Source organism: Athene cunicularia, assembly GCF_003259725.1.
Source record: "Athene cunicularia isolate RWA chromosome 10 unlocalized genomic scaffold, athCun1 chr10_part1, whole genome shotgun sequence".
In the NCBI taxonomy this organism is placed as follows: Eukaryota; Metazoa; Chordata; class Aves; order Strigiformes; family Strigidae; genus Athene; species Athene cunicularia.
In genome coordinates this window covers 17,029,513-17,046,216 of record NW_020799112.1, presented here as the reverse complement: position 1 = coordinate 17,046,216, position 16,704 = coordinate 17,029,513, and the positions used below count along the sequence as shown (strand labels likewise).

The following is a 16,704-nucleotide window of genomic DNA, read 5'->3' as shown; positions in this document are numbered from 1 at the left end:
CTCCCTCAGTCAGCTGGCTAAGGGCTCTTCCATTACTGTGCAGCAGCTTTTTCTTTTAAACTTAGTGAACAGTTCAGGTCAGATCCCTTTATTCTGATTTACATACATGTCAATCATTCCAGGAATGCACTAATAATTGTAGCAAGAAAGAAGCAGAGTTTGTAGGAAAAGAACACATAAAAATAAAATTTTTATTAGGCCAATTGACAGAATTGGGAAGAACAGGTAGGCTTTCAGGCTCAAAGTCCTTTCTCTGAATCTGAAAAGGAGTGTCAGAATCCAAGGTAGAGACAAGGGTAGGCCCAATTCCTCTTAGTTTAATCTAATTACGTTAGTTAGTCCACTTGAGAGATAAGGGTACTTAGCATGTGTAGAGCAAAGCTCCCTTCCATATTACAGCAATCATATTCTGCTGGGAAAAGTTATGTCGCCAGGCGAGCAACACAAGTACATCACTTTTCAGAGAGACCTCCCGGGGTCCTTAATTGCTGACACGCATTTAGCCACACTGGCAGCATACACAGCATTTAAGCCCAGCCACATGGAATACAGGATCTGCAGCGTTCAGAAATAACTTCTGTTAACATCAGCATGCGGTGTTTGCACATAGGGCTCTGCTGAACCTGTGGCTTCATCAAGGGTTGTCTGAGGAGGCTGAGTCCTTCTCGGAGGCCGAGAAGAGCTCAGTGCCTGTGATCCTGGGAGCCCCTTTGGGACTATTCTGGAGTCTGTCCCTGAGCTGGTGGGAGGATGAGATTCCAATCAGGCAAATGGATGGATTACCAATACGTCTTGTTGTTTGGCCATCTGGATGTACTGCTGCTGCCAGGCTCATTTTTCAGCTTGATGACCGTAATGATTTTGGCAATGGTTGTGGCTGCTCCCATTCATTCTTTTAACAATTTCCATTACCCTGGCCAATTACTTTTGGGGTCCTGGCCTTTTCTTTCAGAGCTATGTGTTTTTATGTTTCAAGATATCTGCATAGCGATTTGTATGAGTATATCCCTTTGTGGCTGCTCCTCATCTTCCTGGAACACTTTCACATACAGCATATGCCTTTTGAACTAGCTTGTGACAAAGTGACTCAGACAACGCTGCTCTAAATAACCTTCCCACAGACAGTGAATAAAAAAGAGACGAGTATCAGCTCTCCATTTTGCTGGACAGGGCATGCACACTAAGCATAGAGTCAGACGGAAAAAAACCATGGGTTTAGTAGTGTTGTCAGTAGCAGATCCCAGCTGTTCCTTCTGATATAGCACACATAGGGACAACCCGTACAGGACTAGTTTCAGCTGCATTTGACTCTATAGTTTTGTCTATCTTTAGTATTTTGTCAGCCCCAACAGGCTGAAACGGGCATCATCTTGTGTATTTTAAGCTGAGAGAAAAGTCCGCAAACAAATAGTGAGAGAGTCTATACAGGCACCCAGAAACAAAACCAGCATTATAGGATATGCAACTGTTAAGCATTGTTAAGTCTTATTCTCTCAGACCCATACACACTGTCCAGCTCACATCTTAGCCCACTGGGGGGAAAAAAAAAAAAGTTCCCAAACGTGCTTGAAATACTAAACTAGTCCCAGGAGAGAAAACTTAAACAAACACTATCCCCCTCGCTGAACACACCCAATCCTTCCCTAATCTAAACAGCCACTGACACTCTTATCACTTTCTGCCAGCAACTCTAACCGTTTTGTTGTTAGAAAGTAAGACTTCTACTGCTTGTAGAGGTTTTTACCACCTCTGTACATTGCATGTCTCAGATACTCAGCCAGCTGTGCACTGCTGGACCTTAGAAGGGCTCTCACACACAGAAAGGGGTTCTGTATAAAAACGCTGCTGCACTAAGACTAGGTGGTGACTAGTGGTGACTGGTCATTAGGTCACCATCGGTGACTTGTGGAGACTGGTGCCATCTGTTACACAAGGGGCCAAACATCAGGCAGATTTTGGCAGAATAGCTTCTGAATTACATGCTTCCCATTATCAACATATACTAGAGTATATATGGATCACAATAAAATGGACTAGGCATCTCTAATTACCATTGCTAATTCACAAAAGTAGGGTCAGCTAATCTTAGACTCTTGCTACAAGAAGTTATAATAACAATCCAAGCTGTACTTGGTGAAAATAATCAGTTACCACCAGAAATAAAAAGCATTTCAGATGTCATTTTCTTGAATATATGCTTAATTTCAAATCTTTGAAAGAATCTATCAGGTCCTCCCCATCACACAGCTGCACCGACTCCACAGTCTTTGGATTCAGTTCAAATCTTGTTTTCTGTACAACAAGAACTTTTAACACTGTAGTTAAGCAATAAGATTGCCAGTAACCAGATAGACAAACAAAAATACCTTAGCAAGTAGGTAAGGATCTAAAGCCTTAGGAAAGGCTGGGTAAGTTTTCAGCACAAACGGGACCATCGCTATAGCCCTGGAGGGCTGCTTAAATGGTACCCAAGATGGACACTTCTACAAACAGGTTTTGAGACACAACCCAACTTCTCCCTTCCCGGTGGCCCTTGCAGATAACCTGAATCCAGACTATCTAAAAGTGCCCTGTGTCCTCACATCACGCCATGTCAGCCCTTATCAGAAAGGCCAAAGGACATCTTGTCTGTCTAGCCTCAAACATATGGTCTCATCACAAGGGCAGATGGGATACAGGGAGGTAACAGAGACAGGTAATGCTCAGAGCCTGTTAGTGCTGCAAAATAAGGGACAGATGCTTGAAGCAAAATCAAGTTTTCTCTGAGTAGGCCAGTTAGCTCATCAGTCCCAAATTTGCTCCTGGGACCTGATTATGAGTTTAATTCAAAGTAGTCATGAAGTTGTTCTTTAGGCTGTACTCGTCTCACCAAGCTTGCCTGTCCACTGGATCAAGGAAACTTCAGAAAATTACACATCAGGTATGCACAATTTCATCGCAAATGCAAATAGACACTTCAAATGTCGTATCAGTACAGTGCGTTGCATTCATAGCATGCTGGCAGCCTACTTCAATACCAGCATTTTCTTTTCTCAAATGCTTATGTAATTTATAATGGCCAGCTGACTTCATACAGTTCTTCATGCTCCAAGGCTGAAATACTTGTATATACATCTCCACCCCCAAAGACTAATAGTACGAGAAAATAGGAAAATTCACTCCCTAGACCCTTCTCTAGGCTTTAAGGGCATGTAACTTCCAATTAAAGCTTTATGATACGTGGAATGTGACTAAGGCTCAATGCTACCACAATATATGTCTGCCTGATGAGGTGCCTATGGCACTGTTATAGCGTTACAAACATGTATCAGTAAATCCACCTCTGAATGTAGTTTATCTGTCTTGGGAATGAAGTTCATCTTTCACAGTACAACATGGTCTTCTGGACAGAAGAAAGAAAATAACATTTATCATTTCTGTGCCAGGCAGAGTTCAACTTGAAAGAAACCGGATGAAATGTGTATCATTCATCTAAGGAACAAATCCACACTACAGATTTGTCTGAGAGACAAGTGAATGCAATCCAAAAAAGCCATCCATTTCAGAATGGGAGGCTTGAATTCAGTCCAACCAGAAAATGCATGCTGAGTAGCATCCATTTATTCAGGGTAGTAACGGCTTCTTTTAAAAGCACATTGCCTTGATCATTTGTGTTAAACATAGCATATAGAGCCACAGAAATTCCCATCTTTGTGAATGCAGGCTATCTGCCAGCTCCACAAAAGGAATTTTTTTTTTTTAAAATAGCTACTGCACTAGAGCTGTTGCCTGCAGAGCAGGTTTTGTATGTTCAGCCTACTACGATCATCAGGTCTGAGTGCACAGTAAATGGAATTCACAAGCCTTTCCAAGTCACCTCCTGTGTAAAGCCCTGAACAGACAGTCCCAGAAGTGAAGTAAGAAACGACTTCTCTCTCCGCCCCTTTGGGCAGCTCACATACATGCTTTTAGCAATACCTAAAACAAGAAAAACACCTAGATCCACTTCACTGGGATTGACGGAAACAGAACGGAAATGAGAAAGTGATTAAGTGGCGAGCCAGCTTCACATGCAGAGAAACTTCCAACTTTCTTTTTATAATGACTTCTTTTAAAGTGCTTCATTTGTGCTTGTATTCTATTAAAAAAAAAAAAAAAAAAAAAAATCTTGGCCCATAACTTCTCAGTGCCTCCACAGATGAAAGCTGTGAGAGGCCTTAAATGACTTCAGCAGGAAACTACTGGGAAGGGGAGTGGTCTGTTTTCTGACAGTCCCATTACACATTTCTAGGAAAAATCTTTTCAAGTTCTGCGTACGAAAATGAAACAGGATTACGGCACTGCCTCTCTCTTGGAGACAATTGCAACAACACTTCTCCTACTCCCATGCTGGAGTGGTGCAAAGTAATTCCCTTCTCTCTTTATCTATCTCAGGATCTTGGGCTCAGGAATAGCACTTTAGATGGAAATTTTTTTTTAAAATCAATGCATTTAAAGCCTGCTCAAATAGGACCCATCTTTATTTCGGGTAACCTTGATGAATATTTCATTCTGCAGTTGCATTCATAAATCCATCTGCCATTACCCAAACCCCTCACAAACTGTTTAGTGAGCTCAGGAGTTTTCCACTTAGCAGCGATGACAAAGCACTAGACTACTGCATAACCCATGACAGAGAAGCTGAGCAATAACAGACGCCAGCCAAATAGATCACTGGGGTGGAAGGTCATCCTTGAGCAGTATTTCCATTTTCCCCCTCTTGGTAAATTGCTCTGGGAACAATCCTCTTTTCTAGCGTAATGTAATCAAGAATTAGAAAGTCACCACCACTTACACAGAGCTGCAATTCCTGGCCTGACCAGCTGTGTTGGGAATTTTAACTGATGTCTCCACCCAAGCAGCATGTGGAACCAATGTAATGGCTAACACAATTCAGAGCTTAAAATGGAGTGATGTTGCAGTTCCAGCTGTTTTTGTAAGTCAGTACATGAGATTTTTGGAAGCATTAGAGAAGAAATAGAAACAGAGGTGAGGAATGGCTCCTAGTCTGATGACGTACACTAAGGAGTATGTGGGTGACAATGCAAAAAGCAAGACAAAAGTAAAGCATCACTAGACATTATTATGTAGTGCCATGCTCAAGACCAAGACAGCAACAAGAAAGTGTCGGCTGGCGCGACATACTTCATGGGAAAGAGGTGCGTTATTTTTTATCTCTGTTTTTAGAAAAGGCACAGCCTTCTACATATGGAAAGGTGCAGATATGTTACGGCCTAGGGGTAGACAATAAAGCTTTCATTCTGATGAAGAAGAAAGGTTTGCTCTAAGTGGACTTGGCCCAAGTGCCCTTAACAGGTACTGTGACTCACAGTGCTCTACAAATCCCTTAATTATCAGAGCGCTCCATCTCCCTATGTATCAGCTTAATCCAAGCTAGCTCTGGAAGGGCCTTTTTCTTTCCTGAGAACTGATCTATACTTTCTAACCAAACAAGTCTCTACCTTCTGCCCTAGTCCTAACATGCAGAGACCCAAAATGATGACGACAGGCATTTACCTTATTATCAAATGTATTTCCATGTAGGTTCCTGCCTTTAAGCATAAGTTCTCAGCTAACTGCTAACTCTGATGCTGATTTTTAGAGCTAAATAAGTACTTAATATTTCATAATTATTTAGTAGTAATTTGGTAGATCTGCTGTCTACCCAGGGCCCCTGTTTAATGGTTAACTGCCTTTCCAGCAGAGTCTGTCTTCCCAGCACTTCCCAACAACAGTACTTATTAGTCTTTGAAGGCAAGAAACCTATAAGAAAACTATTTGGTAGAGAAGCGTGTGGGGAAGAAAGGTCAAGTCTTAGGAATAAGTCCCCTTTGTGCTTGTGTTTTCATACCTGTATACCTAATACCTGCATCTACCACACCTGATCCTTATCTATCTGAAAGAATCCCTATGGCTACACCATTTACTGAGATCAAGGCAAAGTTCACTGTTTTCAGATTTCATCCATCAAGACTAATAGTACAGGCAGGATGCTAGAGACAAAGAATTCATCCAGTGAAAAGAATCATGATATAAACTCTATCCCCAATGAAAACAGGAGCTTATTTGCTGCCAACATCAATGGGTCATATTTGCACAGGGTAGTTGCTGTGTATTTAGAGCAATGCAAGTATCTGAAAGGAACTAAAGGGAGGTGAGATCACCATAAAAAGCTTCTGGGGCTTTTACTCACAAGAACAAATTTAAAAGGCCGCTAATAAAAATCTGCATTACACTGAAAAATCCCAGATACCCCTATCTCAGGTAATGCAGTTCTTAACTAGCATTACAACCACCTCCCTCACAACATGCTAAACCTGTACGTCCCAGTTTCATATCTGCAGGTAGGGCTCACCCTGCAAACTAGATCTAACTAGGATCATTTTTGCTAAGCATATTCTAAAGGGCTTTAATTCCCAAATTAATCTGGTCTGGGAGAGATAATTCTGTACTCCCTGGAGTGGTGATAAACAGTTTGAAAATAATATGTTTCAGGCTTGCAAGAGTCCTCAAACACACTACTACAAATGCAATCTGATTTATGCAAAGGTGTATACATGTATACGTGATTTCCAAGGAAGAATTTATACACAGTCAATATGACTAAAGCACATAAACAAGCTGAGGACTTTTCTAAAATAAAACTGTAGGATGTCAATGCAAATCAACAGTAAAAAGGTATATTAAAAATTCAATTAGCAGTGGAATAACTTAGTTACACAGCGCCTAATGAGCAAAAGGGATATTGATTGTTTTGCAGTCCACATCTGAAAACCAAACCAAAGGTTTTCACTTTGTTTTCTCACCACTGATAAAAACCAAACATGCTAAATTTTTGGCATAAAAATACATTTAAACTGCTATTTTTAGATAGACAGACTATGAACACAAGCAAAACATGAAGAAAGGCTTTCATGCGCCACAGGTTATAATTCTTGGCAGCTGAATTTCTTTAAATACTCTCATTTTTTAAGTTAATATTCTTGAGGAAGAGGGGCTAGTTCAAACCAAGTAATTAAGAATTGTTCAGCTTACAGAATTTTCCTATAGATGTACTCTGAACATTCTATATGCTTTATTCTATTGACAGGAGTGATTTTCCCCGGACATTAGTGACTCTTGTGAAGTTCAGACAACTTCAGTAAAACCAGGCTTACAAGGAAGGACATGGAACACTCAGAGATCACAGACTTTAAAAAAAAATCCAAAACCAGTCAGCAATTGCATCTTCCACACGTGACATCAGTCTATCTTATAAAAAGCATCTCATAGGGGAGGAAATGTCCAACAGTAATATTAAATGAATGTAACAACAAAACCAGGTGAAACTATGGCTAAAACAATACTTTGGGGAAAAGCTTTGGAAAAGTACTTTGACCTTTTTTATATCATGTTTCCATCAGGTAGATTTACTAGTTTTTAGAGATCTATTTTACTCAGGCTCCTGAGCACCATTGTACTAGTTTGCAAAGCACATTTATCATCCAGGGAAAGTCTTCTACAGCCCACCGTTATTTCCAGAGAAAAAGGGAAAAATACAGCAAAGACTTCAAAAATGTGAGTGAATTATTTCATCCCCTTACAAATGCAACGTGTGCTCTCTCTTCTGTAATGATACAGTACAGAAAACAAGATGTAATTAATGCAGTTCCTTTGCCAAATGACTGGGATCTTATAAAGAATTGGCACATAATTCTGATTTGAGCTTTCTTGTCTTAAACAAAACCAAACTTAATACAGAACATTATAATGTACTAACAGTATCCTTCATCAAGCTGCTTTTTTTTTTTTTTTTTTTGCCACCCCCAAGACAAGTGACTGCAAAATGCTGGGTCTGTCCAAAACAGCAATACTGATCCAGCCAGGCATTTTTGTGTACTACCATACAATCATGTAAGTGAACCAAAGAGCATCCGACCTTTTATTATCTTTGCCTTTTCCTCTCTTCTACCCCAATGAACAGATGTGGTTTTAATCACCTGCACACCAAAATGCTCACAAGTTTCAGACTATAGGACTCTGAAGCTTAGGAGTAAAATTATTTTTCAAATAAAGTGATTTTCATCTGAATATCTCAAAACTGTCCCTAAAAGACAGATAGGCATGGAATTGGATAAATACACCGAGTAGGGTTGTGGTTTGTTTCAGGTTTTTTTCCAGTTGGAGAGAAAATTAAGGTAATTTTGATAAAGATAAAATCTGTGGCAAAACAAGAGATTTTAAAAGAAGCTTCAAGGTCCAATATAGAAGAATTATAGGAGATTCACCAGTAAGTAGATTTTACAGAGCAGACGCTATCTCTTTGTTACTGAACTCAGAGTTGCAGATTAACTCAATACACAATGCTCCTAGCAGAACAGTATGGTTAATGAGAGACAGACAGTGCCACACAAAGCCCAAATGCTGCTCTGTTGGGAAACCGGTACCTAGAGCTACTACAGCTTTAAGCTACCCACTAACCTACATCTCATGGTATCCAGCTCATCCACCACCCTCTCAGCTGAAAACCACCTCATAAATACCTAAAGTCTGATCACCCTTTCTTCTGAGTAGCAATATAGCTCTGACAAACTGTGAGTGAAACACAGTTGCAGGTAATATGTATTACAGGCAACACTTCCAGACCTGTTTTGAAAGGATGGATGTGGTACTGAGGCAGTTGGAATTTGCACATAGAGAGAACAGGTGCGTTTCTAATGCGAGCTGGACCTCAGTTAGCATGAACCAGCTTTATGTATATGACCTGTATGAGGATAACATGCACAGAGTACAAAGAGATCTCTGTTCCACATCTGGGTGTTGCACCAGGAGCAGAGGGCAGAGGCAGGGAGGTGAAATCTGTGATTCTGATGTGAAGGTAAGATGCGTGATGCTGGCATCTGGCAACCAGAAGAGACAAATGAGGTAGAGTTGGGCCTCTGGCTGCTTTCCAGCCAGGGCACATGCAAGGATAACAAGAGCTTTTAACCCATATGGAAAGGTCAGGATGACAAGAACAGAATTATGGCCCATGTCCATACTTCTAACTGCAAATTTCCTAGCTTTATAGAGTGGTAGACTTTTACCTACAACATCCCATAATTAATTTTAAAACCACAAGCATTCAAAGTTCATCACAAACGACCAGGTCCACAAGATATCTAGACATATAGCTCCCACTGAAAATCAATGGGACATAAGCCCCTAAATACACTTGCAGTTCTGACCAAATATTTTCTTGGGTGTTTTTTTTTTTTTTTTTTTTTTTCCTTAGAAACTATAAATTCCACCCTCACTTTGAAATAAACCTCTCTTGCTCATAGCTTTTTTCAGTCCTATATTTCACAGTAACTCTTCATATTACAACCTGCAGTGCCCTAGCCAGCAGTGCATATCTCTGAAGCTTCAAAGATAGTAGTACTCGTGTCTCTGGAGCTTGTACCACTCACTTCAACAACTGCTCTTCAGCCTGTTCAGATGCTACCAGCTCCATTTATAGGCTGTTGGGAAAAACTCCTCTAACATGACAGTCACAAAGACAAGATTACAGATTCGGAATGAGGTCACGCCTAAAGACAGTATTAAGGAAATTTCATGCAGAAAGCTTTGCTCACAGATTTTTCTCGCCATGCCAAGGACCAATCTGACTTTTTAGAAAAGTGAGTTTTTAATTATGAGCAGGGAAACAATAGCTCACTTCAACATGAAAAAGAATACACCCATTATTTTTCCGTGCTCTGTAATTGAAAAATAGGTTGACCCATTACCTTTCAAGCTTTCAAAAAAATCTTAAAACTGAAATATAGGACTCAATTTCCTTTTTGTTTTTTAAGCCAGACCCAGAGATTGAAAAGTTTCAGACTAATGGCTACTTTAAGATGATAAAAGGGAATAAAGTTTTTGAACTATGAATCTAACACTGTTAGAACAGATTGATTTCATACTAAATTTTTAAACACAAAGTAAATTTTTAAACATCGACTAAATTTGAAGCATTTAAATAAGACCAGAGCATTAACTGCACACCAATTCAGAAGCTGCTATAGGGCCTATAATTTGTCACACTGCGCATATAGATCTACCTGACTTTTCTCACTTTTTTCCATAGTGTGCATGTTCAGAATACAGAGGCCAAAGTACACCTGAACAGCACGCCTAGCAATTCAAGAGACTTTCTATATTTAAAGTGAACCAGACAGAATCATCACATACTGAAAAAATTGACTAGGAAATGGCATTTTTTTAACTCTGTACTTTAAAAATATAACCCTGGAAGCCACAATTATTGTCTTGACCATCTGGCAATTGATAACCATTATGATTAGTGGGACACTGACTTCCAGTGTTTCTCAAGCACCTTCTGCATGAACTGCAGCAACACCTTGCATAGAGTATGAAACAGAAGGTCTCTCTCATCAATGCCACAGTGCCCAATAGGCACAGCTCTTTTGAGAAACATTCCTAGATTCAGCAGTTTGCCTGAATTTCAAGCAAAAGATGCCTCGCAATTGCTAAAATCCAGACAAAGGCCAACCAGACCTAGCCTGGTTCTGCTGATGATGCTTTGCGCGCTGATGAACTCAACTGAATGGGCTGAAGAGTGAAGCACCACAAAGGTCAGGGGAATAAAAGCAGTTTGAAACCACCCTATTATGAGTCCACCCTGGCATCCGTATGGGCTCCCACTGCCAATGGTACAATTTGTAAACAACCTCAAGGCTCCACGGTGGTGATAGACAACCTGATGTCAAATCTCTCCTTCTCGCTGGCTCAGCTAAATGTTCAGAGCAGGGAGGCAAGAGACGCAGGAGCTACCGCACAGACTCGGTCATCCAAAGGCTGGTTAAACTAATTCAGGGATACAAGCGGCTCGCAGCAGCCTAGCATACCACTGAACCACACCCTTCAAGTTATTTCCAGCAATCCTAACAGCCACTGCAGTCTAAGACCGCCTTGGGGTTTCCATCTGAAGCCCAGATCCTGTAAGAAACACGCTACTGCAGGATTCAGGGTCATGTTCTATGCTTTTCAGGATTCTTTATCCTTAAACTAAAGTTCAGGTTCCTGCTGCTCAAACAAACCTGGAAAAAGCCTGTTGGTTTAAAACCTTAGTAGGTAAGTCAAACCCCGTCAAAACCCAACTACTCTGAGGTATCTCATTACTTGCAGTCCCTTCACCTCAAACTAATTTGATTTTAAAACTGAAATTAAGCAACTTGTTAGTAATCACTTCTCAAGTATTTATTTTGTTGGGAGAGGAAGTGGGGGGAGAAGAGAAAAAAAATCAAACTATTTGGCTTTCCAAGTATTTAACATAAAACCCAAAAGAGCTCCATCTGGCAACCAGCAGGATTTCCAAATAATCTAAATAGTATATACATAAGAACCAGGCTGTCTATGGAGTAAGACAACTTCAACTTTTATAGCCACAAGAAGCCTTTATTAACATAAAAGGAAATTATAAAAATTAAGTTAGAACAGGAACAAGAGTCTGGCAAGCTGACAAAAGACCCCAGGAATCTCTGTATTAATCTGGAAATGCTGCTTTTGACTTTGTTGGAATATAGCATCATACACTCTGTGGTTTTAAAAAAAATCAAAACAAAAACTCCCTTAGGTTCAAAGGACTCTAGTACAATAAAACCAGTTCTAGGAAGAGTTTCAGATTAATGAAAAATCGGCATATAACTCCTCAGTTTGCAACAGAAAAAGACCTCTAACATTTTAATATAGTTTGTGGAAAACATTAATATTTACACAGACTTCACTGAGTCATGGATGAGGCCCTTCATGTCCATAGATATCCATCGTCATTAAGAAAATGGCTCAGAATGCTGCCAGTGATGTTAATTAAATATACCTTTGAACTACTCATTAAAATTTCGATAATTCATAATTCCCAAGTAAATAAACATCTCTCAGAGTACAGAGTTTTTAATTTTCCAAGTTATTCATATGAAGGCTCTGGCCTTGCACTTCATACCTAGCCTGTATATTTTTTGGCCTGTTTGTGAGTGATCCAAACCTGGTGATGTTTGGTGTCCTACGTGAAATATTTTAATGGTCTTGATGCCCCTGTCAAATTGCCACTAGGATTTTCTGTCAGTTCCTTGGCAAAAAGCCAAAGAGTGAAACCAGTGGGCCCCCAAAAAAAAAATGTTATAGTGATCCTGTGAGGACAGGGCAGCCTTGAAGCTCTGCATTTTCACTATCCCTGGGCTACAGGAAGATAATTTCTATCTTTATCTTTGCCCATCTGGCACCTTTCACAGGCAGCAAGAACAAAGGAGTAAAGTGTACTGGTCCCTACCATCTGCTTCTGCTTGTAAAGTCTAGAAAGAGCTCGATAGAGAAGAAAGAAGAAAAAACAAACCAAAACACACCAAAACCCAACCCCTTCATTTCCCACCAAACTGTTCTGACAGGTACACATTTTTGCCTGTGCTTCTTATGTATCTTAGGGCAACCCTAGAGGCCCTTGGTTCCCTACAGCAACACAGCTGCTCGACGCCGAGCATCCCAAACCCTCCCAGCCCCACATCTTCATTCACAAGCATCTAACAGCCTGGAAAGCAAGGTTGTGTTGTCTGAGATTTGTTTTATTTGATCAGCCTCCCTTTTATCTAGAATAGGAAAATTCTTGTGGGTTTAATAGGAGCTGTTACCCTACAGATTTTCCTCTGGTTCCGCCTCCTTTCCCATCAGCCACATCCCCTCTTGCTGCAAGGCTGCATACACCATGTGTTGGCTCGACCCCTTCTGTCTCTGACAGAAGTTTGGCCAAAAAGAGCAGATTTTCTGCTACTTTGATCATTTCCTGTGGTAAAAAGTGAAGGGAATTGTCTGACCCATGGTCTTTTTTTTCTTAGTTTTGAAAAATAACATGGGTTTACATTTGCAAGTTCCCTTAAATAGTGTACTTGCTTTTCAATAGCATTTTGCTCCCAGTTTACTGGTTGTCTTACAGAACTTACTTTTTTTAGAATCGGAAAACACATTGCTCCGATCTCAAATCTGGAGATTCAGCTGCTGTATTAAACCAATAATGAACTTTGCTATGATGAAGCAGCAATCAAAAGATATTCTCAAATTCACAGGCAATACAAAAGCGACAACTTCTTCCCTGGTAAGAAATTCTTACATTTAAAAAATAAGTTTAATTCTCTTTGGTGGGGATAGTGTTATTTTTGGCTACAAATGTGCATTGCATAATGTGTTTAGAAATAAGTTAACCCTTTTATTAAATGTGCTATTAGAGCAGATCTAAGACATATGTGATATAAACACCCTGAAATGTTTTCTTTTGACAAAAATCACCAAGGTTCCAGATCAGAAAACACGTGTCATGCTTGTCTAAGCCTATGTCGAAAGAGTGACACTACCTGTTGACCTAAATGGTGTAAACATTTGGGCAACAACGGCCTGAAGTACACCATGTGATAATCAGTGACCTCAACGTGGCCTGCAACTGCACCCTGAAAACTAGCCCATTATGTATTTTTTTTCTGTCCCAGAGCACAAAGAAAATGAACAGCATGAATATATCTACTGAAACAACATCTTCTATCAGAATTAACATTCCATACGAATACATTCCAAATAAATTATCACAATACATATTAAGTCTTTATAAATGTGGCACTACAGCATTTAAAATATATGTATGTTCACGCTTAGTCGTGGACCCACACTCTTATATGTATATATAGACTTCTAAGTTAATCATTTACTCAGAGTGCATAAAAACAGTTGTACCTGTTTGCATCAGAAGCCCTTTTTTTGATCTTTGCCATGGTAATTATACAAATAGCACAGATTTTGACAGATACTCTCTTGAGCTGAGGCCAGGGAGCACATGGCTCCCTTTGTGTGAGTTCTACTCTGGAAAGAAATGATTGAACTTTTGTTAAGTGTTAAAATTACTGTTATTTTAAAATGTTACAGGAAGTTACTTTGGTGAATTTACTATTTGTGTGTATATATACTTTTTTTTTTTTTAAAATCAGCCTGGCCACATTTTGTGTTTTATTAAAACTGAATCCCTCAAAAACCCCACACCTCAAAAGCAAAGGGAGATCTCGAGCAGTTTGTTTTCCTTCAGTGTTAAAAAAGGAAAAAGAAGATACATGCTTATTTATGTATGTATGCGTGTACTTCAAAATATAATCAGCAAGGGAGGAAGAATCTCCTGTACCCTTGTTAAAACAAAAATTGCACTAAGCCACTTAAACCAAAATCTTACCACAACAAAAATCAGCACTATCATCACTAATAACATATTGCCTTTCATATGTAGAGGTAATAAGGAGGCTGCACTGTGATCCATATAACCTCAATAATATATAAATGAATCAAAGAGAACCTAATTAGTTCAGCAGCGCCAAAAATTATTAAGTAGAAACATCAAAAGAGCCAGTGGGACGTTACTTTTTTTTTTCCTGTCAGACATGCTGCAGAGCTGCCCTTTAGAATCCACTGGTTTATATCTGGAAGCAGGCCTCAAATGTAGGTCACGGTAACTTAAAAGAACTGGAGCTAAAGGATGCCGCCGAGCACCTGTCCCCTCCCCGAGCAGCACTGCCCTGCAGCCTCCTCAGCACCATCTCCGCACGTCCCGCACGAAGTTCTGCACCATCCAGGATCTATGCAAAGGAAGGGTGGAGCCAGTTCCTCACCTCCTGTCTGCAGCCGCAGAAGATAGCACATCCTGAAAGCATTACGTTTGCTCCAAACCCTTCTTCCTCCTTCCCCTCAGTGCAACTGCGGAAAAGAAGGAAGGGCAGATTGGGACAGTATCTCAGCTCCCACGGAGACACAAAGCATAGCTGAGCAGACAACCGCAAACACTACGGAGGCACAGGACCTCCCTGTGGATGGCCTTGGCCTCCTATGAATCCCTCCAGAGTCCTACAGCTGTTCCTGCCATCCAGATGGGAAAACGTGCGTGCATGCACGTGAGAGAGCTTCTGAGGAAAAACCTGTGGAGGCATCTAAGCCAAAGTTAGAACAGAGGGTGTATGTATTTACTTATTTATGGAAAAAAATAGCGAGAGAACCTTTATACTATACTGTAGAGATGCAGACATCCAGGCCTCTGCAGCATATACTGCTAGGCTTGTACTGCATCAGAGATAATGTAGTGAGAAAATTACACCCCAGAGGAATGTTGCTTGAACTGAATTTTCGCAAAGAAAAGTCCTGATCATACAACTCACTGAAGTCAGAAAAGTTTAATTTTAAACTAAAACCTAATACTGGGGTGCACTGTACTTAAGTCAAGGAATTATTTTTTCCTAACCTTGAAGATACGGATATATAAGCTTAGCTTCTACCTCCTTCAACAGGATGTACTTGTCCGCTACCCAGTGATGTTTCACTGCCCTCTGAAATTAAGTACAAGCATCACATGCAAGAGAAACAATGATGCTGTAAAAGCAAGACCCTTCACTACTCCAGGACCGTTCTAAATCCAAAACCAAAAGGTTTACTTCTTCAAAGGAATAAATAGGACAGTACTTGTAAAGGTTTAAGCCACGGTAACAACATTTTCAAGGTACATTCTCCAATAGCTTTCATCATTGTTGAGTTTGCAGACCTATAAAAAAAAAATCCAATTGTGCAATGGAGCTGGGCAGACAAACAAATCTTCCTTGCCAAAAGACTTGCTCTTCTATTTACTTTTCATGGAACATATAGAAGGCAACAGATCCCTCAGGTCCACAAAGACCAGGCTGAAAAAAATCATCACTGCCATTATGGGAACTACCGCAGTATACCCTAAGGTCCACTCACAAGTCCCAAGGAATTCAGCTGGAGGTGGACTGGGCCTCAAAAGTTAGCGAACCTTTCCCGTTATCTACAACATCAAACTCAAACTACTTTGACAGAAATCTGTACTGAGGAGCTCCAACACAAACCTCTCTGAGGAATCAAAAGACCCACTCCAGCAAACCTTCACAATCCTAAGCAGACACACAGAACAAGCAGGGCTATCCAGCAGGGTAAAGTTTTTAAAGAAAAAAAATCAGATGGAAACTCACAAATTCAACACAGATGGCCCACAACATCTGCAAGAGTTAAAATACAAAAACTTCTCAAAAGATAACACAGAATGCTGATAAAGACAAACAAAGCCAGCCTATGCCCCGCTGCAGCAAGCGCCAGCACTCCGCAGCGGAGCAAGCCCAGTGCATACAGCACTGTCCAGCTCCCCAGAAATACAACTACAGAGTATCTCTGTCAGAGGCATCCTGAGGAGGAGGGGTAGTACTGGGGGAGGGACAGCATTTATGAAAATAAAAGAACTGAATTGAAGCCTCTATGCTGCTGTCTAGAACTACAGTTACATTTGTACCACCCATTCCCTGGGGGAAATGACATACAATGCAAACAGGCCTAGTTGTTCAATTATTCAAGTATTAAGAGATTCACAGAAAGACATCTGAGAAACATAACATTTTAATAGATGAAATAAATACTCCAGTACATGCAAGATAAAAACTGACATTGGAAAAAAAAATTAAAAATCACTTTTGTTATAGTGTAATTTTTTTGTTTGTTTGTTTGTTTAAACACTCACAGTAGCATTTCCCCCAGTTTGGAAATCAACACATGGAAAACATAATCACAACCTCCAGTCCTTCCACTCCTACACACCAAATGCACTTCTAACCTAACACTTGATGCAAAAAAAAAAAAAAAAAAGTC

At 40.2% G+C, this 16,704-nt stretch overlaps 1 long non-coding RNA gene across 3 annotated transcripts in view; it reads left to right on the top strand.

Annotated features, from left to right (window-relative positions):
* The window catches only part of LOC113484144, a 50,466-nt gene extending 39,254 nt beyond the window's left edge, over window positions 1-11,212 (top strand). For 2 of the 3 annotated variants that reach the window (XR_003399164.1, XR_003399162.1), the window contains exon 6: window positions 7,109-7,850. This is a non-coding gene — a long non-coding RNA (uncharacterized LOC113484144). Of the gene's footprint in view, window positions 1-7,108; window positions 7,851-10,105 lie in introns of those variants that run through there. The other variant, XR_003399163.1, reaches the window with a different exon arrangement.
* Window positions 11,213-16,704: the final 5,492 nt, after the last annotated feature.